The 24,881-nt window shown below is 36.6% G+C and overlaps 1 protein-coding gene across 1 annotated transcript in view; it reads right to left on the bottom strand.

Annotated features, from left to right (window-relative positions):
• The window catches only part of NPAS3 (neuronal PAS domain protein 3), an 861,019-nt gene that overhangs the window by 460,387 nt on the left and 375,751 nt on the right, over positions 1-24,881 (bottom strand).

A 24,881-nucleotide genomic window follows, 5' to 3' on the forward strand; every position in this document is an offset into this window, starting at 1 on the left:
GCCAGGCTGGTCTCGAACTCCTGACTTTGTGATCCGCCTCCCTTGACCTCCCAAAGTGCTGGGATTACAGGGGTAAGCCACCACGCCCGGCCCTGAATCAACATTTCTATGTGTCCCATAGTCTTTCCATAGATATTTGATGATAATAATGATCAATTTCAGGCAACTAAGAGTGGCTAGTGAAGAATGAAATGAAATTCCCAGAACCAGTATCATTCGAGATACTTTTATGTTAGTACTTAGCTGATATGTGAAAAACAATGGAGAAAAATTTGTGGTCTCGGCAGAGGGCAGCTTGTCTCTTGAACTGCACATTTATCCTTAGGCTAGTTATACCAGCTCATGTGCTCCAGGCAGAGTCATAAAAGTTTAATTCTGTATCCTTCCACCTGGCTAACCTGAATTTTGTGAACACAAGGAAAGGAAGTTAACTTCAAGAATATCAATCTACTTCCTTCCATGAGCTATAAATGCACTCTAAAGTAAAAGATACATATAAGGATCTCTTGACCTAGCATACCTCTTAACTTTCAGTGCAATTGACTTTATTTTCCTGTCAACTACAATTTTCACTGAAGACTCCTGACTTCTTAGTGGCATAATAAAGTTTTGTCTAGGATTACAATAAAAAGAGTCCATAATATCTATGACCTGAACATTCTACATTTATTTTTAAAACATCTGAAAATCAGCACAAATGGCAATTTGATGTTTGGGCCCTTGAAACCAGATTTTCATCCTCTTGCTTCTCACATTTGGTTCTTTTAGGGCGAGTTTCATTATATAAAAGCTTAGTTTAGAAGAGAGGTTTGCACAGGTTCAAGTGAAGTTTACGTGTATTTTAGTTTGACGTATTTTACTTTTAGAGTAAATTAGTTATTCCTGTGTTGCTTTTGGAAAAATGGAAATATTCTAGAACACACTCCTTTGCCACATCCATCCTTGTTAACAATTCCCTTAACCACTTGACCAAATGAGAAGGAATAAAAAGGAGGTAGTAGACGGGAGCTTGCAAGCAATTTCCTTCCACTCCCTTCACTGATGACCCTTGCCCTTCACTATTCTTGCACTTGCCCTTTCCAGTTGCATATCCAGGAGGGGTGGGAGGCAGGGTGACATTTGACTCCACAGAGCCGCACACACCAACAGCATGATGCCTGTAACTTCCTTCTCTCCTTCTGGTTTTGCATCATGGCATTAACTGAAATGGTCTGGTCTTACAGCAGTTCCAAGGGAGTGGGATGGAGTTACCTACTGACTTATGAAAGGCATGTGAGGAAACTACATGCAATTAAATTTTTCAATGATAAAGAGAGAGATAAACTGACAAAACTGCTTTATTATTTGATTCAAATGTTAAATTTCAGCTGTAGTACACAGTATTTTATTTTATGAACAAGTAATAGAGTTAAAAATGAAGGCGTAGAATGTCATTCCATAAGCCTGAGGTTCACTTACACAGTGCATATTGTTCAACAACTATGATCAGAGACTTAGTTGGCACTACGGAAATGATTAGGAATAAAAAGGGGTATGGTTCCTGCCTTCACGGAGATTACAGGCTTTTGGACTGGGATTACAGCAAATGAAATTCAACTAGAAACACAGCACTGATTATGGCACAGCAGTTATATATGCTGAAAATGTCAAAATATGGATGTCACTGGGGTGAAAGAGAAATTTTGCTCACAGTGAGATAACTAATTGCAAATAGAACGTATTCTATAAGAATACAGATAATCTTTACACATGAAACTTAATTTGTCATTTTTAAATTCAACATTTTCCAATCCCTGGTTATGTAAATATGTTGTCTATCCAAAAGAAACCAAGTTTGTTGTTCTGTCCTCGCTCCTTTGCAAAGAAAATCATCATTTTGTTGGGTAGGTAACGTGCCCATTGCTGGGAAATGAATAATAATCAGTTTTAAGCCACTCATGCTAATTTCATCCCATATTTGTATCACTCTAAGTATGGGAATATGACCCAGTTCTGCCTAATACCACGTAAAGGGAACTCTCCTGTGCAACTTTCAGGGAATACTTCACACTTCTTCACATTTCCTTAAAAGCTGTTGGGTAAGGATCTGACACTTGGTGCTACCAAAAATATTTGCATGAGGCGACAAGTTTTGAGTGGAAAAGGCAATGCACTGAGGACGCCAGAGCAGACCTAGGACCTGGCTTACCTTGTTGAGCTGCTGCACTGCCTAGGGCTGCCTACCTACAAACTTCTACATGGATAATTCCATCATGGTATTGCTTATACAATTGTATGTTACATATTCTGTTATCTGTAGTTAACTATTTTTTAACTGACATACCTGGTAGATTTTGTTTTTAAACCACAAACAATACCTTGCATAGCAAATATCAAGATGTCCCTCTAATTATTGGAACATTTTAAATATTTAAGGAACTGACTCAGAAGAATGTTCCAGAAGCATTCCAGGTTTGAGATAGCCCTTGTCATGAATGCCAACATTATTTTACTGAAGCCTAACACTGGGGAACATGGAATGGTAGGGGGCCAGGCAGAAAAGAGAGTGATGGTGATGTATGTATAAAAATCATACAGGGGAAAAAAAGATTAAATGGAAAGGAATTGGATATAGTAGCAGAAGTGGCACCTAAATATTAACTACATTTCTGGAAATAGAAATGTGAATCTCTACAATTCAAGCAGATTAAGAGAAAACAATTACGATGTAAAGTTGGGGACGACGAGAAAAAAAGAAAGCAGGAGGCAGTTAAAGTGCCCACAAAACAAACCCTGACTCATTTCAAAAGAGTTTCAAATAAGCCCCAGTTTGATAAAGACCTGAAGGTGCTAAATCACCCCACAAAACACATCCTAGGGATGTGTGGATTCAATTACTGAGCAAGAGACCACCAGCAGTAAAGATGTTATTTGTAGAATTTCAATGCAAAGCAAATGTACAGATGTTGGCATAAAAGCAGAACTGTCTGAAATGGAATTGAAGATAGAAATCCAGGGAGAAGATTAGAAGAGATAAAGAATTAAACATGCAATAAAAGAGACATTACACGCATGGCATTGAGCTTGGACAGCCAATGCCTTGTGACACTCAGATACTAGTAATAATGACATATATGGGCTAAAAAACGGGAGAGGGTAGTGAGTAAACAAATACTGTATTAAAATCACTATCTCTGTGGGCAGGCAGTACAAATCATATCATTCTCATTGAAAAATAATTCATTAAACTGCACCCCAGCTGGATACAAAGAACAACACACGGCATACAAAGATAGTGAGCAGCAGGGGGCAATAAACTTTATAAAAACTATTAAAGCATGTGCCAAAGCAAGATAATACAAGGAGGAAACAATGGAAATGTCAGGTCAATTTATAAAATAATCATGTTAATACATAAGTGCAAACACTTTATGAAAAACACACATGCTTATCAAGTTAAAATTCACTCTGCAAAACCACCCTTGAGATGTTAAAGCTGACCTGCTGCAGAGTGGAGAAATAAAAGCCAGCAGGTTGCCATGTGGAAAGGCTGGGCCAGAGGAGCTTCACACCAGGTAACCTATTCAAATGGCATAATTGCTTGCAGGTATCTGAGACATTGCTCTAGGAACAGATGCAAAGGTGAACTGAAAACAGGGCCACACACATTCTGTGACCACTGATGTATGAGCACATTTATAGCTTTACACTGGTAGGCTCAAGCAGCTTTGCCTCTAACACCCTTGTCTCCCATATTCCTGGGCAGTTCAACAAGCAATTGTATTTGAAGAACTGTTCCTGGGCAATTCACAGCGTATGATCACCTCAAAACACACAGGGCTTCCACAAGCTCTTTCTCCAAACTGTTTTTCTCCCGTCCTACAACCCCTTTGCTTCTCCATGAATTTCCCTCCCTTAAAAATAATTTATTTGCGATATGTTAGACCCAACATTTCTGTAAGGCCACGTAGAAGACACTGAAAGTGAGGAAAAGGGTTGAGGATTAGACCAAAGAAGAGAGGAAATAGGAAAATCTTGTCTCCCAGGGCATCGTGATGAGGTATGGAATGGCGTACAAGACAGTAACAAACCAGAAATGACGACTGCAATTTTAAAAAGGACTTCAAAGATAAACTATGCTTAAGAGAACTTTACTTAGAATGATTCTGAAGTGGCCAAAATTAAACTAATGACAAGTGCTTTCAATGAACCCTTCTAATCTCTCCAAAATTATTTCTTACCTTTTATGGACCTAACTGTGCTACATGGAATCTTCCTCAAACCAATACAAGATGCAGAGCAACATAGACAGAACCCAAGACAAGAAGCTACAGAGATCAGTGTAGCCAATCAACACCTGCCAGATGACAGCCTAAAAGTATAGGTATCACTGCATTTCCTAATCAAACACACATTCACCCAATAAGCCTGTGAGGAACCAGCCCTTCCCATTTATACCGAGATCTCCCCACTCTGCCATCCCCACTTCTCTCCCCCATCCCTTTTCCTCCCCTCTTACAGAACAAAAAAGAAATAACATTAGGCAAATTTTGTTTTAAAATTCTTGCTGGGTTGAGACTTTAGATTTCAGGCTGGAAAGAATTTTTATGGCCAAGTTATAAACACCTGAAACTCAGCAGGTGCCACTAAAATGTATAGTTTTGAGATGGCGTGTGGCTTCCCCAATTTCAGAAGTTGATCTAGTTGAAGATAATTTGTTTTTAAAACTGTCAAACTATAAAAGCCACTACATTCCCTTTCACTAGCTTATAAAGATTAATTGGACGTAACACATGCATGCAATTTACAGGTCAAAGAAAATTTTCCCTGTTCAAGCAGAAGTTTGGCACAGTTCAACTATATATTACATACTACACATGAAAAGTGAGATCAAAGCAACCAAGAAATAAAACATCTTGGAACATCTGTATATTTGTTTGTTCTTTTCTTTGTTTTGTTTTAGTATAAGGTCAGAGGTGACAGTGGTATGGTGTGGCTCTTTCACTAGAAGACACAATAATTTTTACATAAGATCACAAGAATAAAACTGTTCCTTCTTTGCTCTAATTATTGTTAGATTTCTTTCACAAGCACCTTGAACAAACAGTTTAAAGATTATTCAGATAACTGATATAAGGAATCATGTCTAGGAAAACTGTACCTGTGGAAATAACCCATTAGCATGTCAAAGTAGAATTTTACAGAGCTGATCAGGCAAGGTTGTGGTTTAGGATGAAAAATTTAGAACTTTCAGAAAACTCTCATCTTTCTCATCATTTTCACCATAACAATGTATTTGGGTACTTTCATGTTTTACCGTTTAACCTATAAATAATACTCAAGTGGTAGCGGGCATTGTTAATAACTAATAAATTAACAAAATATACAATGGTTATACAAAATTAAAGGAATTTTAAAAATTATTTTATTTTATTTTATTTACTTTCTTTTTGAGATGGAGTCTCGCTCTGTCACCCAGGCTGGAGTGCAATGGCACGATCTCAGCTCACTGCAACCTCCGCCTCCTGGGTTCAATCTATTCTTCTGCTTCAGCCTCACGAGTAGTTGGGATCACAGGTGCCCACCACCACACCCGACTAATTTTTGTATTTTTAGTAGAGACAGGGTTTCATCATGTCGGTCAGGCTGGTCTCAAACTCCTGACTTCCGGTGATCCACCTGCCTCAGCCTCCCAAAGTGCTGGGATAACAGGCGTGAGACACCACGCCCAGCCAGGAAAAAACACTGATACTTAAGAAGAAACTGAACAAATCTTATACATAAAAACCAAAAACTATTCTGATATAAGCTCTTTATTCTGTGTAATAGGCTATGAATAAAACAACTATATGTTTCCTTATTCAAGAAATGGAAACTACAGGTATCACCAATAGGAATAAAAAACTAAAAATGCCGAAACCAAAACAGTCCAACCATCAGATGGAAAGAAAATGGTTAAATTTGTTGTCTCTGCCTCATATGGTTCTATCACTTCAAATTTTACACACTGACATCCTGGATACTCTTAATTTAAATATCCCAATATATTATATTTTGTCATTTTATCTGTCATATATTACACATAAATTCTTAAACATACACACATATAGATATTAGATTTTCTTAAAACATGGATTTAAGGCCACATCTATACAAATAAATGAAATGCTACTTTGATGGGAATCCTATCCATTATAATTTCTAAAGACAAACACCACTTGATTTTTTTTCTCCAAATTAGACCTCAACTGTCATGCTGATTATTTATTTATGTCATTTGACAGGACTAAAATCAGCCTGTCTCCAAATTTTGCAGCCATCCATACTTTTTCTAATAAGAACTAATTTTACAAGGTCCTTTCTGGCCAAGAAACTTTCAACCACTATAAACTAGTCAGACACAATACGAGATGATTAGACCAGAGTATATAGACTATGTAGCATAAACTGCCAGTTAAACATTATGGCATGCTTCATTTTAATCATGTAGCTTTCATCTTTTTTGAACACCCTTTTAGCATCTCTTGAAAAAAGAGGCTTTGAAAAAGCTGAGCTACTGCTAAACACTGTAAGCTGATGCTGCTGTACTGTGCTTTGCCCACCGCTTCCCCACCCCCAGGAAAATAAAACAGATCGCCCTCAGTACTTTAAGGTCCTATAATTGTCGTCTTAAATGAGACAGCACAACTGTCTTCAGTTGAAAGGTCAATGAATCAGGGTTGAAATGCAGTCATGTGCTATATTTAGATTTATCATTATTATAATAACATATTTAGTGTAACAATAATAAATGGTAGGCTAACAGAAAACTTTATGGCATGTATTATTACACATTAATTACAAGGTTAATTTCTGTTAGGCCAAACACAAATACAATTAAAGCAAAATTCAACATTACCGAAAAATTATTACTCACAAAATTATATTATATTTTATATGGGACAAAATATGGTAAGCAAAATCACTTTGGTGAGTTCCTTGAAGATGCTTGCAATAATATGACTTATGTTATATATTAACAGAAATGAGAAGTATGAGCTTAAGAATATGTGATTTTTCAGAAAGCCTAATGCAAATTTCTAAATTTTGCCTATTAATGACCATGCTGTTTGTAAAGAATTTTTGCTTGAATATGGGTTATCTTCCATAATTTGAGCTTTTTCAATTCCCTAATAAAATGTATAATGGCAAGCAAATTTGAATTAAAAATCTTTTAAAGATTAATTTTATTTTATTTAAGATGCATTAAATAGCATGTTCTCATAACCATAAAATGTTAAAACACAGAATAGTCTTTAATAATGAAGTACAAGACTTAATTATCTTACTACACAGATAGAAAAAAAAAAAAAGGTTCAGAGCAGTCAAGAGATTTGCCAAAAGTCAAACAGCTAGCTAGTAAGTAAATGTCAGGTCTTCTGACTTTTAGGCCAATGTGCCTTCCATTTCTTCATTTGAAAAAGGAAAGAAAAAGGTTTGAGAGACAAATGTGCCATAATCAAGTGTAAGTTATGATAGTATACCAAAACATACCTAAAAGAGTTAGTAACATTACAGACAAAAGGCAACACAGATCTCTACGAATTTGCAACCACTGAGATCTTGGCAAAGACTTAAAAAGAACTCTCCACCATTCCCCCATAAATGTTTTTGTAACTGTTAACACAAAAACCAGATTCAGCACAATTCTTAGGGAGAAATAGTCTTAGACAGAAGATTATCATTAAAATATTCAGAAATAAAATTTATGTCTAAGAAGCCAACTCACACAACAGGTGTGATTACCCTTTTGTCCTGAAGCAAAAGTTATCCAGTTTGCTCTTTGAAGACCTCTTTCTTCAGCATTGTACTTGAGGTTCTAACCAATGTAATAAGGCAAGAAAAAGACATTGAAGCTATAGAGATTAAAAATGGATAAGTAAAAAATTCACAGATAACATGCTCCTATACGTTAAAAAAAACCTAAGAAATCTACCAAAAAAAAAAAAAAAATACTTCCTAGAAATAATACACAAGTTAGTTACACAAGGTTTCAGGACAAAAGATCAATATACAAGAATCAATTGTATTTCAATATACTAGCAAATATTTGAAAATTAAATTAGAAAAACAATTCTATTCACAATGATCATCAAAGGGAATAAACTGGTAATAATTAATTTAACAAAAGTACAAGACCTGTATGTACACTGACACAAAACATTGCTGATAAATATTTTTAAAGATTTAAATAAATAAGAGATATGCCATGTTCACAGGTTGAAAGATTCAATATTCAAACAGCAAATCTGCTCAAACTGATCTATAGATTCAGTGGAATTTCTATAAAAATTCCAGCAGGACTTTTTATAGAAACTAACAAATTTATCCTAAATTTTGTACGAAAATACAAATAACCTAGAATAGTGAAAGCAATTTTTAAAAAGAACAAAGTCATAGGACTTACACTACCTGATTTAAAAACTTACTATAAAGGTACAGAAATCAAGACAAAGTGGAATTGGCATGTGTGTCTACATATATCAACAGAACAAGAGAGAGTTCAGAAACAAACCCTCATGTGTATGGTCAACTGACATCCAACAGAGGTCTCAAGGCAATTCAATAGAAAAAAGATGATCTTTCCAACAGTGTTTCTGGAACAACTGGATACATGTATGCCAAATGTATAAATAAACAAACACAGACATTTGAGTAAATTTGGGGCATATCATGAGCAAAAATTAATTCAAAATGGATCATGGACCTAAACTGAAGAGCTAAAACTATAAAATTCTGAAAGAAAACATAAAATTGTTTTGACTTCATATTATGCAAAGATTTCTCTGATACAACACCTGAAGTATGATCCATAAAAGAAATAAATGACAAAATAGACCTCATTAAAATTAAAACCCTCTGTTCTTCAAAAAACACCTTTGAGAAAATGAAAACACAAGCCACAGACTGGGGAAAATGTTTGCTAATCATATATCTGACAAAAGATATGAGTCCAGAGTATATACAGGCCTTTGGTAATTCAATAAGACAAAGACAAACAACCCAATAAAAAATGGTCAAAACATGTGAATAGAATTTCTCCAAAGAAGATATAAGAAAGGCTAATAAGTACCTGAACAGATGGTCCACAGTATCAGTCATTAACAAAATTGTGGTAGGCAGAATTCTAATATGGCTCCCAAGATTCTCACTCTCTGGAGTACAGATCCTGTACATCTCCTCTTGTTGAGTGCAGGCAATATTTGTGAATAGGATGGGATTTTACTCCCAGGATCAGGTTAAATAATGTGGCAAAGGTGAAGAAATTTTGCAGATATAATTAAGGTTCCTAATCAGTTGACTTTGAGTTAATTAAAAAGGAAATCATCCTTGGCAGGTGTCCTAATCAGGTAAGCCCTTTAAAAGAGAGTCCAAGTATTCCCTGAAAGAGCATCAAAGTGAGAAGGATTCTTTTGCAACCAAGCAGGTTGTGAACTTCCTCTGGAAGGAGCCACAAGGCAAGGACCCCTCTAGGGTGGCCTGTAGAAGCTAAGAGCAGTCCCCAGCTGATAGCCAACAAGAAAATGAAGACTTTAGTCCCACAAAATCAAGGAACTGATTTCTGTCAACAACCAGTGAGCCTGGAGGAGGACCTCCTCAAATGAGACTGCAGTCTCACACAAGTTTAATTTCAGCCCAGTGAGACCCTGTACAGAGACCCTAGTTAACCTATAATCAGATTCCTAAACCATGGAAACTGTGAATAAAAAGTATGTTGTTTTAAGCTGCTACGTTTGTGGTAATTTGTTACATAGCAACAGAAAAACTAATATAAAATACAAATTAAAACCATAATGAGATACCAGTACACATGAAATAGAATGGCCATAATAAAAGACAAAAAACCTGGAACCCTCATACATTGCTGGTGGGAATGTAAAATGGTCTGATCTGAGGACTTCAGAAAGTTTTGCATTTTCCTTAAACATTAAACATGCATTTACCACACAGCTCAGCAATTTCACTACTAGAAATCTATTCAAGAGTAACAGAAACACATTTTTCACACAAAGATTTCTACATGAATGTTTACAGCAGCATTATTCAAAACACAAAACAGAAACAATCCAAATGTCCAACAACTGGTAAATAAATAAACAGAACATGGTACATCCATTCAATGAAATACTTCTCAGCAACAAGAGGAACAAACTATAGACTGTAGTATGCTATCAGGGGCATATCATTATTATAAGACTACTAACAGCCAGAAGGCCCACTCAAACATCCTGCAAGGCCTAAACTATGTGTTACTTAGCACTATGATACAAACTGGCCTGGGAACTTCCAACCCTGACCAGGGGATTAACGGGTCTTTATGACAACAGAACCTAAAAACTCTCCTTGCCCTGGAGACAAGGCCACTTCAGAACAGATGCAACTTTCATGAACCTTAAAGCTTATCCTTACAAGAATAGTTTAAATTCTCTTACGAACAAAATGCCTGACATCTGACTCAGACTGAATATGGGTATAGAAGTGGGGAGAATCCCCCAAACTCTGAGAATAGTTACTACCAAGAGACACTCTCAGTCAGGCAGTCATTTGACCCCTGAATGTACTTAGCCCATGTCATTTTAAATCTGATCCTGCAGTCCATCACTATAAGAATAAACTGCCTGGATCAAATGGTAGATCTACTTTTAGTTCTTTAAGGACTCTCCCACTACTAGGTATCTACCCAGAGGAAAAGAAATCTTTATACGAAAAAGATACATGAACATGCATGTTTATAGCAGCACAATTTGCAATTGCAAAAATATGGAACCAGCCCAAGTGCCCATCAATCGACAATAGGATAAAGAAAATGTGATACACACACACACACACACACAATGGAATACTACTAAGCCATAGAAAGGAACAAAATAATGGCATTCACTGCAACCTGGATGGAATTTGAGACTGTTATTCTAAGTGAAGCAACTCAGAAATGGAAAACCAAACATCACATATTCTCACTCATATGTGGCAGCTAAGTTATGAGGATGCAAAGACATAAGAATGATACCTTGGACTGTGGGGAAAGGTTGGGGGATGGCGAGGGATAAAATACTACACTTTGGATAAAGTATATGCTGCTCAAGTGATGGGTGCATCAAAATCTCAAAAACTACCACTAAAGAACTTATTCATGTAACCAAACACCATCGGTTCCCCAAAATCCTACTGAAATAAAAAAAATTAAAATTAAAATTTTGAAAAAAGAGTACACTGCCTGCACATCAGATGGTGCCTAAGACTCATCTTTGACTTGAATCAGACTGAAGGTGAAAGTCATCCCTGGGGAACCTGGTTAAATAAAACTACCAGAGACCCCCAAACATGCAGACACATAAAACAACTTGAGTTAACCCCCAAAACATTATGCTAAGTAAAAGCAGTCAAGCACAGAAGACTACATCTTACAAGATTACACTTACATGAATTTTCTAGAAAAGGCAGACCTACAGAGAAATGCAAAGTAGATGCTGTCTGCCTGGGATTGTGGTTGGGAGCAGGGATTGACTGCAGGTAGGCATGAAGGAACTTTATATGATGATGGAAGTGTTTTAAAAGCTGGATTGTGGTGATGGTCACATAACTATACATTTACTAAAAATATTCTAACCGTACACTTACACTCAGTGAATTGCATGGTATATAAAATATACTTCAACAAAGCTCTTAAAAGTGAAAAAAGAGGTCATAATAAAACACTATTATAAATATGAACAAAACAGTGGGATGTTTGTACTGTGCTATAATAAGACAAAGTGAACCTGCCATACTGATTTTCTATTTCCAAATATTCACATGTCAAACATTGACTCAATGGCAAGTCAACTTTCAACACTTTATTCATATTCAACATTAAGCATTTATTTTATAATCTACCTAAGATTTCTCTCTTCCATTTACATGATACTTTCATTCAAAATTTTCCAGGGGAGAATTCTGACACATATCCTATCTAAAAGAGGAAAATTATAGCCAAATGAGGCCACATCTCCTTCAAAACTCCTTTACTTATAACTTTTCTGATTTCTTCCAAATTGCTTCAATAAAATGAACTTAAAGCCATGCCAGTGTTTATAAGTGGGAATTGGTTAGAAGTGATACAGATTTAGTTATGTCACATCTAGAGTATTCCACTAGTAACTTTTATTGACTATGTTATACATTTTTTCAATCAACTTCTTAACTGTTTGGAGGCTTTACTTAATAAAGAAATGAAACCAATCCATCCAAATGAACACACTCTCTCAAGGATTCTTCCATACTAAATGCAGTGGACTCTCAGGAAAAAAAAAAGTCTGGGTATAAGTCTCAGTTTTCTCACTCAAACTTGTTAGACAACCTCAAGGTAAGTCAAAATACTGCTCTGAGCCCTAGTTTCCATATTTGTAAAATGAAATTAAAAATAATACTTGACCTACTTACTTCATAAGGTTTGCATGTGGACTAAATATAATAATATAGGTAAAAGTGCTTTATAAATTAAAGTAGTCTATAAAAATCAGCTCTTTAGAAAGAGCAAAAGTATGATGAAAATGTTCAACATCTGTTTGCTAATTCCAGGGCAACTGCACAATATTCTTCTTCATCAAAGCATACAGTAGTCACATAAATCCATACAATTATTTCAAGGCACTCAAAACACTTCATATGTATCATCTCATTTATGTTCAAAATATCGATGTGAAAACTACTGTTTCCACTTTAAATAGTGAAATTGATTGAAAAGAAAAGTTAAATGACCAGTCTCAGCATCGTGAAATGCCCAACAATGCCCCATTCTGTTTTCTGTCTTCAACCAGGACTGCAGATGCTCTGGCTATTGTATGCATATTGTGGCCACAGGTGACAGCCCAAATCTGTACATTTTGCTGCATTCTGTATTATTTGCTTAATAATTGAAGGAGAATTGCATTCTTCTTCTTTCCTTTGTTATCTTTACAGACAAAGTATCTAATTGTTAGGGAAAGCAATGAAATGCCAATAAATACATTGGCATAACCCTGCAGGTCATTATACAGGAATTTTTTTTTGTTATTTCTGAGAAAAAAGCTGCATAGTTCAGGAGGCAGTTAGACCAACCCATGTTTGCTTGGCACCTGGGTCCTAGTGAAACAATTCAACTGACTTGTAAACAGGCATGACGCCATCCAGCCATATGGGTGCACATAGATGCTGCCAAGTGACCATGTAGAAGAATCGGAAGCGTTTGTTGAGGGCAGCAGTCCCAGTATGAGACATCCAAACAGCTGTCTACCCTGAGATTCATACGCCTGTGGTTAAGGGGACGTGACATGGTTAATCTACATTGGATTAATTTTAAAACATAAAAATCAGCTTCCTTGGCCCCAAACGACCAGTTGTGTACGTGGTGGAAACATCTAACATACTGTCCTCTCTGTATTTGCCTTTCTTCCCCTAAAACTCATGATGTATTTCTATTTAATGGCTTTCCAAGGTGTCTAACTACATTCCATGATACTGATCAAATATTTGAAAAGAAAAATAGTCTTCATAAATCCTAGTAGCCTACATCCTTAATCTGAATTTTTTTAGAAATATGGCCATATTTATCTTTGTAAAGATAAGTATCATTATAGAGAGATGCTGGCAAACTTATTTTAGTTAAGAGGTCAAGCCAAGCAACTGAACCACACGAAGAAATTTAGTTAGACACAGAAATAAAATCACTTTGGGAATTTAACTACTATTTTTGTTTAAAGTTTGGAGTACCCAGAACCTTGTATTACTTTAAATGGGGAGGCTTGCTCCCTGAAAGTTTTATGTAGAAGCATCAAAGATTTTATTTACATATTCAGTCTAAAAAATGTAGGCTAAAACACTTTCAGCAGCAAGTACTGCAAAGGAAATTAGACAAGTAGGTGTTTTTCCCAGGTTTCTAAAAGCATCATTAGGATGAGCGTTTCTTCTTGGCATAGTATCACTACAGGGCAGGGAATCAGATATAAACACAATCCCGAGAGCACACATATGGAGAGACAAGTTAACTTATTCTACAGGGTGGCCCTGTGCGTTATGTAAGAATATTTTACTCATCTAAAATGCAGATGTGACCAAGAAAACTGTGAAAAGTCTATCTGAAGAGTCAAAAAAGATGTCATAATGTTCAAATATTTTATTCCTAGAGAAGCCTTTTTGTCCTCTATCAGATTTTGTTGATGCTTAGCTTATACATCGTTCCAACAAACCTAGGTGTCTGAGCTGAAAGCATATCTGAAGTAGAAAATTAAAGAGGAGTCCCAGAAACAGTAATAGCACCGAGGAGTTATAACTGACAGTAAGGGGGAATAGAAAAAAGGCGGGAGGGAGATAAACAACAGGAAAAAAAAAAGCCCTCAAAATGCACTATAATCTAGGCCAATTTGGTATATAGTCAAAGCTGTTCTCATAGTCCAATGGTCCCTAAGGATATCACACCATATTATTTTCATGGTAATGAAATGCATACATAATGATGCTGCTAAGTCATAAAGAAAAGGCTCAATTATCTTCCACACAAAAAATTCTTTCCAAAATGATTTAAATAAAAAAGAAAAAGTTTGGTGATTAAAGAAGCAGCCCCCCTTTATCCAAAATAATTTCCTTTAAGTTCCAGATAGGTGAAGTTTTCTTGCACATGTACTATATTCACATGTATAAATTATGAACAACTTTATAGCCTTAAAAATGTCTCGGTACTGATGAGATCTTACCCTGATAAGATGATTCCTGATTTACAAGCTTGAATTTCAAGAGTTATGATGCAGCATATAAAACGTTATTATAAATTGCAGCTCACTGCTATCCTTAGTACTATACCAGTTTGAGGAATGTTTTATCTCCTTCACACTAAATCACCTAAATGTAAATAGTTTAAATTTTGGAAACTTTTGTTTCCTCTTTTCCACCTCAACCTTTAAAATATATGCCTTCATTAGAATGCATTCCTCCTTCACACCAGCAAGTAATTAATTATTCTTTATAAATAAGTAAAACATCTCTTTAAGGCTAGGTCACTGCTCAATGGAAATTATAAATTGCAAGCTTCTCTCTTTGTCCTCACAAACAAATAAATTCAAGAAAAACAGACTCTATGAATAACCTTTTCCATAAAATTCTAGTCCCTGACCCTCCAAACTGAATGTTAAGTGACTATCAATTTATTTGCCAGCCTCTGAGAAGGCCTCTGGAATAGAAGTCCAGTAACTATAAAAATGCACCTATGGAGATAGAAAAGTAATTTTGGCTTATTTCATACTTTCAGATATTTAGTAAACAGTGAATAGAGTTAGCCTTCTAAATAATTAAATTGCAAATTTAAGAAATTATGAACGTAAAGAGTGCACTGAACGCTAACGAGATCATTAATATGGCCATCTGAGTGTTTATTATGTGCCTGGCATTACACCTGCTGCTTGACGTTATCTCACTTAATCCTTACAACAGCTCTGTAAGAATGACTTGCCCAAGGTCACATAGGAAGTGTACTAAAATGAATCTGGAGATCATTCATTCAGAGAACACAAATGTTTTTAAGAACCAAAAAATTTAAAGGGGAGGAGGAAGAGGTAGAGTAAGCATATTCATGCAGTATTTTTTGTTGTTGCTGTTGTTGGTGGTGTTTTTGAGATGGAGTCTCACTCTGTCACCCAGGCTGGAGTGCAGTGGAGTGATCTTGGCTCACTGCAACTTCTGCCTCTCGGGTTCAAATGATTCTCCCACCTTGGCCTCTCCAATAGCTGGGACTACAGACACTCACCACCACACCTGGCCAATTTGTGCATTGTTAGTAGAGTTGGGGTTTCGCCATGTTGGCTAGGCTGGTCTTGAACTCCTGACAAGAAATCCGCCTACCTTGGCCTCCCAAAGTCCATGCAGTGTGTTTTTTATTTATTCAGGTAAATATTTATTTTTCCTAATATGTGTCAAAGCATTTACGATGGATGATAAAAGACTGCTCATTGCTACAGAACAATAATACACATTAATGTAACACTATGTTCCAGGCATTGTTTTAAGCACTTCTCTCTCTCTCTCTCTCTCACTCTCTCTCTCTCTCTCTCTCTCTTTCTCTGTCTCTCTCATACACACTCCACTTTTAATCCTCAAAACAAGCTTATGAAAAGGGCTTACTTACTAAGTTTCTTTATTATGATTCTGTATTTAGAACAAGGGTTTCCCCATTATACTTAGAATAGAATCCAACTCCCATCCTGTCCTAGAAGGGTGAAGGATCATGCCGCTGCCTACCCTAATGTGCCCCTGCCCACTCCACCAACCTCCTCTGAGACTATCCTCTCACTTCCTACTCTCAAACCACACTGGTTCCTTTTTCTTTCAATTCTCCTGGAAGACACCAAGTTGGTTTTCATCTGAGAATTTCTGTGTTTGCTGCTTCCCCTCGATTGCTTTGTCTCCAGACTTCTTGTGGCTGGCTCCTTCTGCTCCTCAATCCAAATGCCAACCCAGAGAGGCTTTCATTGCCACCCAATCAAAAGTAGCACATCTGTCCCTAGTAGGTTACCTCTATCACAACAGCACAGGCTTCATTTCTTCATCGTACTTATCACTACCCCAAGTCACGCTGGTAGTGGATGTGCTTGTTCACTGCTGTCTGTTCCTCCCACCCCACTCCAGCTAAATGAAAACCAGGGGGCAGGGAGAGGCAGGTGGGGCAGGGCTGGGTGGGGTGGTCTTGTTTACCCACAACAGGGCTTGCCATGCAGCATATGCTCAACAAGTATCTGCTCTGTGAATGGATGTCCATTCCTTAAGGCAAGTAGCAAAACATCATACTGAGCTATCAATTTAGGGAGTTTTGATAGTAACATTTACCTGAGTGATAAGGAACATACAGAGAGCAGTAAAATTAATGCCAAAAAATAGAGAAAAAAGTCCTTACATGTTTGGAACTTAAATAATATGCTACTAAAAATATCTTGAGTTACATATTAAATCAAATAAGATATCTCAAACAATTCTGAGAGGAATAATGTTAAAAAAAACTCTGTCAAAATTTGTGGGACACCACTAAAGCCATAGAGGGAAATATAGATCTATAAATATAAATGTCAGGAAACACAGAAGTTAGAGGAGTAAGTATTCATCTCAAGAATTTAGGAAAGGCACAACTGGGAAAACCCAAAGGAATGGAAAAGGTAGAAAATAAAGGTAAACCCTTTGGGAGGCCGAGGCGGGTGGATCACGTGGTCAGGAGATGGAGACCATCCTGGCTAACATGGTGAAACTCCATCTCTACTAAACATACAAAAAATTAGCTGGGCGTGGTGGTGGGGAGCGCCTGTAAACCCAACTACTCGGTAGGCTGTGGCAGGAGAATCGCTTGAACCCGGGAGGCAGAGGTTGTAGCAGTGAGCCAAGATCGCGCCACTGCACTCCAGCCTGGGCGACAGAGCGAGACTCTGTCTCAAAAAAAAAAAAAAAAAAAAAGAAAAGAAAAGAAAAGAAAAAGAAAAAAAGGAAAGAAAGGTAAAAACATAAATATATAAAATAGAGAAAAAACAGGGAAAATAAAATTATTTTAATAAAGCGAACAAATAAGAATATGCAGAGAAGCCTAACCTCAACAAGAAAACATGGAAGTTAATTAAAAAGATACAAATATTATTTAAAAGAGAAAAACCACAGTCACAAAAGAAGCTCTCTACCTGAGAGGAACCACGCTCATATCCCTTGGGGCCCAGCTCAGGCAATTTCATCCCACAGTTTCCATCATAAAATGATATCTCAACATCACTATTAAAAAATAAGTTTTTTCTTACTTCTTAAAATAAGCTTTTTACATCCCTTAAACTTTTAAAATACATTCATCACGATTATTTCCAGTGACAATAGAATTATCGAGTATTTGGAAAACATAAAATAATGGAGAAGAAATTTAAAAGCTACTATAATCCCAGAGATGGTTTTACCACGTGGCTAGAGATATGAAACCAAAACAACTGGCAGAAAAAAAGAAACCTGATTACTGGTGGACTCATAATTATACTAATAAAACACTGGGTGGTATCTTTTTGAAATGCACTGATTATTTTGTTTTAATTTCTCACTATTCCTCTTCATGCACTCTCCAGTCCAGCCAACTGCAGTAACTTTATGTTTCCTTAACATGCATGGTGTTTTAATGCTTCCATTTCTTTTGCTCATCTAATTTTTTTCTGCCTGCAATATCATCCCTCTCATCTCTACCTGTTCAAATTTTACTCCTGTCTATGAAGAAACTTCCTTCCCCTTATTTCCTAGTTGGAAATAGTATCTCTCTTCTTAGAATCCTTCTAGACTGCCTGTGCCTCTGCTGTGGTATTTACAGCATTATAATATAATATATCTTTTCTTGCATGATTGTTTTCTGAATATATGCTTTAAGTTTCCTACGCCATATCCCAGAGGAACAGACCACTTCATGTGTATCTTTGCTTTCTTCACAACACCTAACCTAGCATCAGAATTTGTATTTAAGTAATTTGTATTTAAGCCAGGTATTGAAGTAATACAACTTCTGAGGCTCAGTTTCCTCATATAGAATGTTGGAGCTAAAAACAGTTCTTACTTCCCGGTGTTGAGATTAAATAAGATTATGTAAATACAACTTTTAGCACAGCACAACATCGTACATAGCATGCACTTAATATGATAGTGCATTCAATAAGTGGTGAATAAAATAATATCTAACATTGAATGAGGAAAGGTACAGAAGCCTTTCAAACATTTGAGTAATTAAATAATGAAAACCAGCTGTTAGCAAGCTATATCTATATTAACATTTTGCCAAATTGCAGCAATTCTAAAATGCTATCAATGTTTAAATATGTCATCAATTTACTATCAGCTTGCCTAGAAAAAAAGAAACACTATCATATTAAATATATACATCAATTACAATACATATTTACAATTTCAGAGACATTTTGAATTACAGAAATGTAGGAATTTCCATGCCATGTCCCTCTCCTGTCTTGTAACTCATCAATCCTTTGCACATACATCCCCACTGTTCTGAGAATAACAGTGAGTGTCCACCACCGCCTTGTCATGTATACCTGCTACCGACATTTCTTTGCAAGCTCAGTATCTCTGGAAATTTCTGGAACCTGTGGTCTGTCCTTGCCAATGTATCAGAAACAAATTCTCATGGTGGTGCGAGAGATCATACTTCCCATTGCCCACGTCTGTTGGGCATTCTTCCTGCTCATTTTCCTTTCCATTGCCACAGCTTTTCAAAGTTTTGAACACTTCTCTCTAAATTATACTCTTACTGTATCGATACTTATATTGGCAGTTAAATTTTCACATGTTTTATAATTTGCAAACTGTTTCTGCATATAATAATCCATTTAATTGTCACACATGCACAAAAAGCTTGGGAGATTTAAAAAGCAAATGAAAACAAGCTTCATTGGTCCCCATTTCTCAGTTAAGGAGATGGAGGCCCTAAAAAGACTTGCTGATTTGCCGAAGTTTACAGAGCTAAAGTATAAAAATAGCCAGGTGTCCTGACTCCAAATACATTGCTTTTGGTTTTAAAATGTGGCGCCACTGGTTCTCTATTTTTTTCTGCATTCTCTGTTTCCTTCACTGACATCTACTCCCTTCTGAAGCCATAATTGTTAATGCTTACAACACTTTGTCTCTCTGCTTTTTTCCCTTTCACCACAGCTTCAGGCTTTGAATATAATCTCCACATGGATGAGCCCTGTCTGTCCTGCACTGCAGCTCACTGTTTCTCACTCTTTCTGGAGATTTCCATTCATACACTGTGTGATGGTGTATATCGCATCACCTTAAATTAAGGTATTATCACCTTAAATTAACAAAATTTACTCACTGGAGAAAAAAGCAAATTCTAAAAAACAAAACAACTGTTTTATTTTCTAACCACCATAACAAATAAAACAGAAATTTCCATCCTATTCTTGAATACCCTAATTATTTAAGGAAAATCTTTTCTCCATTCTTGATCAAACACCTTAAAGAACACTAATATAACTATACTTTGGTAACTGAAAGTCTATAGTAAAAAATAACTTCAAAATATTTGAAAAGGTAATCTTTTGCCATCAGATTGAATTATCATAGAAGGATGGTCACCAGAGGCTGGAAAGTGTAGTGAGGAGCTGGGGGCAGAAGTAGGGATGGTTAATGGGTACCAAAAAAAAAAAAAAAAAAAAACAAACCCAGAAAGAATGAATAAGACTTATTATTAGATAAGACAACAGGGTGACCATAGTCAATAACTTAATTGTACTTCTTTTTTTTTTTTGAGACAGAATCTCACTCTGTCACCCAGGCTGGAGTACAGTGGTGTGATCTCTCTGCAACCTCCACCTCCCGGGGTTCAAGTGCTTCTCCTGCCCCGGCCTCCCAAGTAGCTGGGATTACGAACACCCACCACCACAACCAGCTAATTTTTGTATTTTTAGTAGAGACGGGGTTTCACCATGTTGTCCAGGCTGGTCTCGAACTCCTGACCTCAAGCGATCCACCCACCTCAGTCTCCCAAAGTGTTGGGATTACAGGCATGAGCCACAGTGCCCAGCCAATTGTACATTTTAAAATAATTCAAAGAATACAATTGGATTGTTTGTAACACAAATGATAAATGCTTGAGAGGACAGATGCCCCATTTTCCATGATGTGCTTCTTTCACACTGCATGCCCATATCAAAACATCTCATGTACCCCATAAACATAGACATGGACTATGTGCCCACAAAAATTAAAAATTTAAAAAAAAATTGGTTCATCAAACCCTCCCAACTGATCTGGTGTTCACTCCTTACCTAGCCACTATCCACATACCAGTATATAGTTGAAAGTGACAGTCAAATTACTTAACTACAGATGACTTTACCCGGTGGGCATGGCCACCCGGAATGTACCAGGTAAATATCATCCCTGTTCAGGCTAATATAACTAACTCAGCACAACCCCAAAAGACAACTTTAGAACTAAACAAACAATAACAGTGATGAGCGGTAACATTCAGGGCTTTGAAAATCATGGAAACATAACATATTTTGAATTTTTAAAAGAATCTTACACTGAGAATCTGTATTATTCTCAATCATTATTCTAAATATGATGGCAGCAAGCACATACACACACACACACACACACACACACACACAACAATTATTCAGGAGTTCTCAAAATTCTGGGAAGCATCAAAGAAGGACACCAAAAGAGCCATACATACTACTCTATAAAACTTTTAATTCAAATTTTGCTATAGCTATAATTAACTGTCAAAAGTAAAGAAACAGAAATCTCTATTATTTCATTAAGTTTTCTATCTCTATGAAATCTTATAGCACAAAACAAAATTTTAATGACAACACAATCCCTGTAGATAATCAGAAGATTTTTTGCAGTAATAAAACAGGTTAGCTCGCAAAACTGTTCTGTGTTTGGTTCATCATATGATACTATTTAGGGTATATAATCCTGAAAGGGCAATCCGATAATCACACTAGAAGCAATTTTGTACAATACTAGTGCTGAAAAGTCAATTTAACTTTCCAGCTTTATAAGACTTTGTTATTGCTATTGTTAATTATTTCTCATTTAATGGGAAATTGGCAAGAAGGTCCCCGACTGTCATTTTAAATCTGCAGTAATATCATGTGAAGCTTTTCGTCCTTATTCCCAAGTCCTGGATTATCAGAGTTAAATGGCAGATCCGGCGTTACAAAAGCTCAGGGGCAGGCACTGTTACACAAATTGCCAATTCAATTAACAGTGTGCAAATGCTCCACTGGCAGACTGCAGGAAGGACAGCCATTTTGGCAAGTGTCATTCCTAATTTATCAAACTGTCAAACCTTTCACTCAGGTGCCTGCGGTCACTGTCTGCTTCTTAATGCTACGTTGTAAAAGCTGCAGGAACCATTCTTGTAGCTTGACAAGGCACAATACTCAAAACTGATTTTAAAATCAAATGTACAGTTGTCTTAATTATTCTCAGTATAAATGATGTTTTAATTACAAAAACAGAGTGGGAATATTATATCAGGAATGGATACTAGGTTCACATAGGAAGAAGAGAGCATGCTACCTGCCTGTCTTGAGAAGAGAAAGAGGCAGAATAATTTGTACCAGAATGATTTATTAAGCCATAGCAATTTTTAATTTTACTAAATAATGGCATAAGTCTTTTTCCTCCAAATTTATACAGCATTACTTCTTAATGCAAATTAAATGGTAAACTTTTCTCCCTATAGTTGTTCCCATGCTTTTGAAATCATCATGAGGAGTGTTACAGCAAGTGACACTTGTATTCTAAGAGTCCTTTTCCACCACACCCTTCACCTTGATTCTAAGTGGCCTCATTTACATAATTCCTCATACATTGATGCCCCATTAAAATTTTATAAGAAACATAACATACAAAGTTGTTACCATCTTCCATGTATTCACTAGTTCAACAACTATTTACTGAATATCGTGATCAGTGCCAAAGAGAGTAGAGGTAAAAAGTTGTTTGGGATGACTGATTGGAATATTTCAGCAAACATTTTTCTCTGCTACTTATTTGACATTCTTAATAGTCAACAACCATTTCTCCGAGAATATTAAGAAGACATTCAACAAAGAGGAAAGAGATTATTTTCATTATGAAATTGTTTCTTTCTTTCTCCACAAACATTACTGAACACTCTGTAAAGTCAAGAGAGGAGGTGTGAGGGGTGTAAATAAAATATGTAGATAAATGAGACAATAGCTCATAGTCCATTAGGCCATCCCAGAGGGGCCTTTGGGTGAATAGTCTTGGAGAGCCCGATGTGCTGTAAAGCATTCTTTCAAACAAATTGAGTACCCATATGTGCCAGGTGCTACTGTAAGCCAGGCAAACTTAAATGAGTTACACGTGGCCCCTTTCTCTCAGGAGCTATGTCTTAATAGAGAGAATTAATGGTGACCTATGAAAGAGATGAAAAGAACTTAATTTATAGGCAGAACCTCTAGTACTACGTAGCAGCATTTTCTGATTAGGTAAGTCAGAAAAATCTCCGATGATTTTTATCAAGACGGTCAGATATACAAATAAACAGAAAGTACCTATATCTCCATGGTCAGAGTAGAATGCCACCTAAAGGGAAGGATGTCCCTACACCAAAACACCTCTTCTATAACCTGAAATTTCACCATTACCAAGTCATTCCTTTGGATCTATTCATCTTTGTGTTTTCGGTTCACCTACTTTAGTTTTACCTATCAATTATTATGAGCTCATAAAAACTTTTAGTTAGAAATGAGATGAAAACAGGGGGAGAGCCCAAGCCTATAGAAATGGAAATTTAAAAAAATAAATGTTTAGCAAAAGGGCAAGGATGAGGGAACCTCAATGACAAACAGACTTCTTTAAAATTTTGCTTAAAACAATGTTTACTTTTACACACACACACACACACACGAATGTGTATATATGTAACATATATATATACACACACAGAGGATACACACACCCGTACTTACACAAAAAAATTAGCAAAACCGTAATTGCTCAGGAATGCAAAAAGTAGATCTGAATACCAGTCTTATAATTTGGCAGCCAGTTTACAGATTAAAAAATACAATCAACCCTTCTACAATTCTATTACCATGACACATCAGCCTGGGCAGATGCCTTTAACCAAAGGATACTGACAGAGGCAATGGGAATTGGAAACATTTCACAGCATCAAACCCTGCTGGCACTACAATTCACTGAATGGCATCTTGATTTTATCACTGCCAGTAATTTTCATCAGTCTTGGTCCAATTTGATCAATAAACCTTTAGCTAAGCATCTACCACATTCATGGCACTATACTAGGGAGCCGCTATGGAGGCACAAAGGTCCTCGTGCTCAGAGGGCTTATATTTCTACTGCTCTGCAAAGCAAGCCCATCTCTGGCAGGACAGGACCCTTCCCCTCTCACAAAACCCGACTGGCTCATTCAGTCTTGCAGGTTTGTCAGCTGCCTGCGCAACGCCTGCCACCTCTTATCTGTCTAAATCCTTTCTGTTTCTGAAGGCTACTCATAGAATTTTTGTTTGTGAGACTAATAATGAAGCTGATTTTTGCCTGTGTCTTAAGAACGTTCCAGTTATTGAACAATATAATCTATATATTGCCTTGTGTCACATATATACACCTAAATAAAATAATAGTAGCAATAGTGACTAATATTAGAGACTTACATATTGAGCACCTACTTGTGCTCAGCTCTCTTGTGAGAGCTTTACATGCATTAACCCACCACCACACACAAAAAGGCTGGGATGATCATTAATTCCATTTTACAGTTGAGGAACTGAGGCTAAGACCCGCCAAGTCATCTGTTCAAGACGACTCAGCTAGGAAGCGGCAAAGCCAAGGGTGAGGCAGTTTGGTTCCAAATCCCATGGTGTCTTTCTGATGTGTTATTACGCCTATGGACATCATGTATATTAACCCCCAAATTTGCCACATCATTCTACTCTTATTCATAATGAGACTGGAGAATAATAATAGAGGTATGCCTTACCCAGGTTACTTCAGGAGTTACTGAAAAAGCCAAAAAGATAACCTGGAACACCCAATTTCCCATTGTTTCCCAGCCCATAGTATCTCTTGAGGATAAATTCCATCTTATTTTGAATCCCATTCTGTACTGGTCAACTCTAAAGTATCTACAAATCTGTACAATCTTGCCTTGAAGTTATTTTGAACTAATTAAGCAGAATGGGCTCTAATCATTGGTTGATATTCCTTGCTATCTATTATTTACTTTTATTCCCCCATGAAGCCTAATGCCTGGTAGGAAGTCTTTTATACTAAAATTTAATTACCTCTTCCACCCTAGGGGAGGTGTGCAAAGCCCT

This window comes from Papio anubis, chromosome 7 (assembly GCF_008728515.1).
Source record: "Papio anubis isolate 15944 chromosome 7, Panubis1.0, whole genome shotgun sequence".
Taxonomy (NCBI): domain Eukaryota; kingdom Metazoa; phylum Chordata; class Mammalia; order Primates; family Cercopithecidae; genus Papio; species Papio anubis.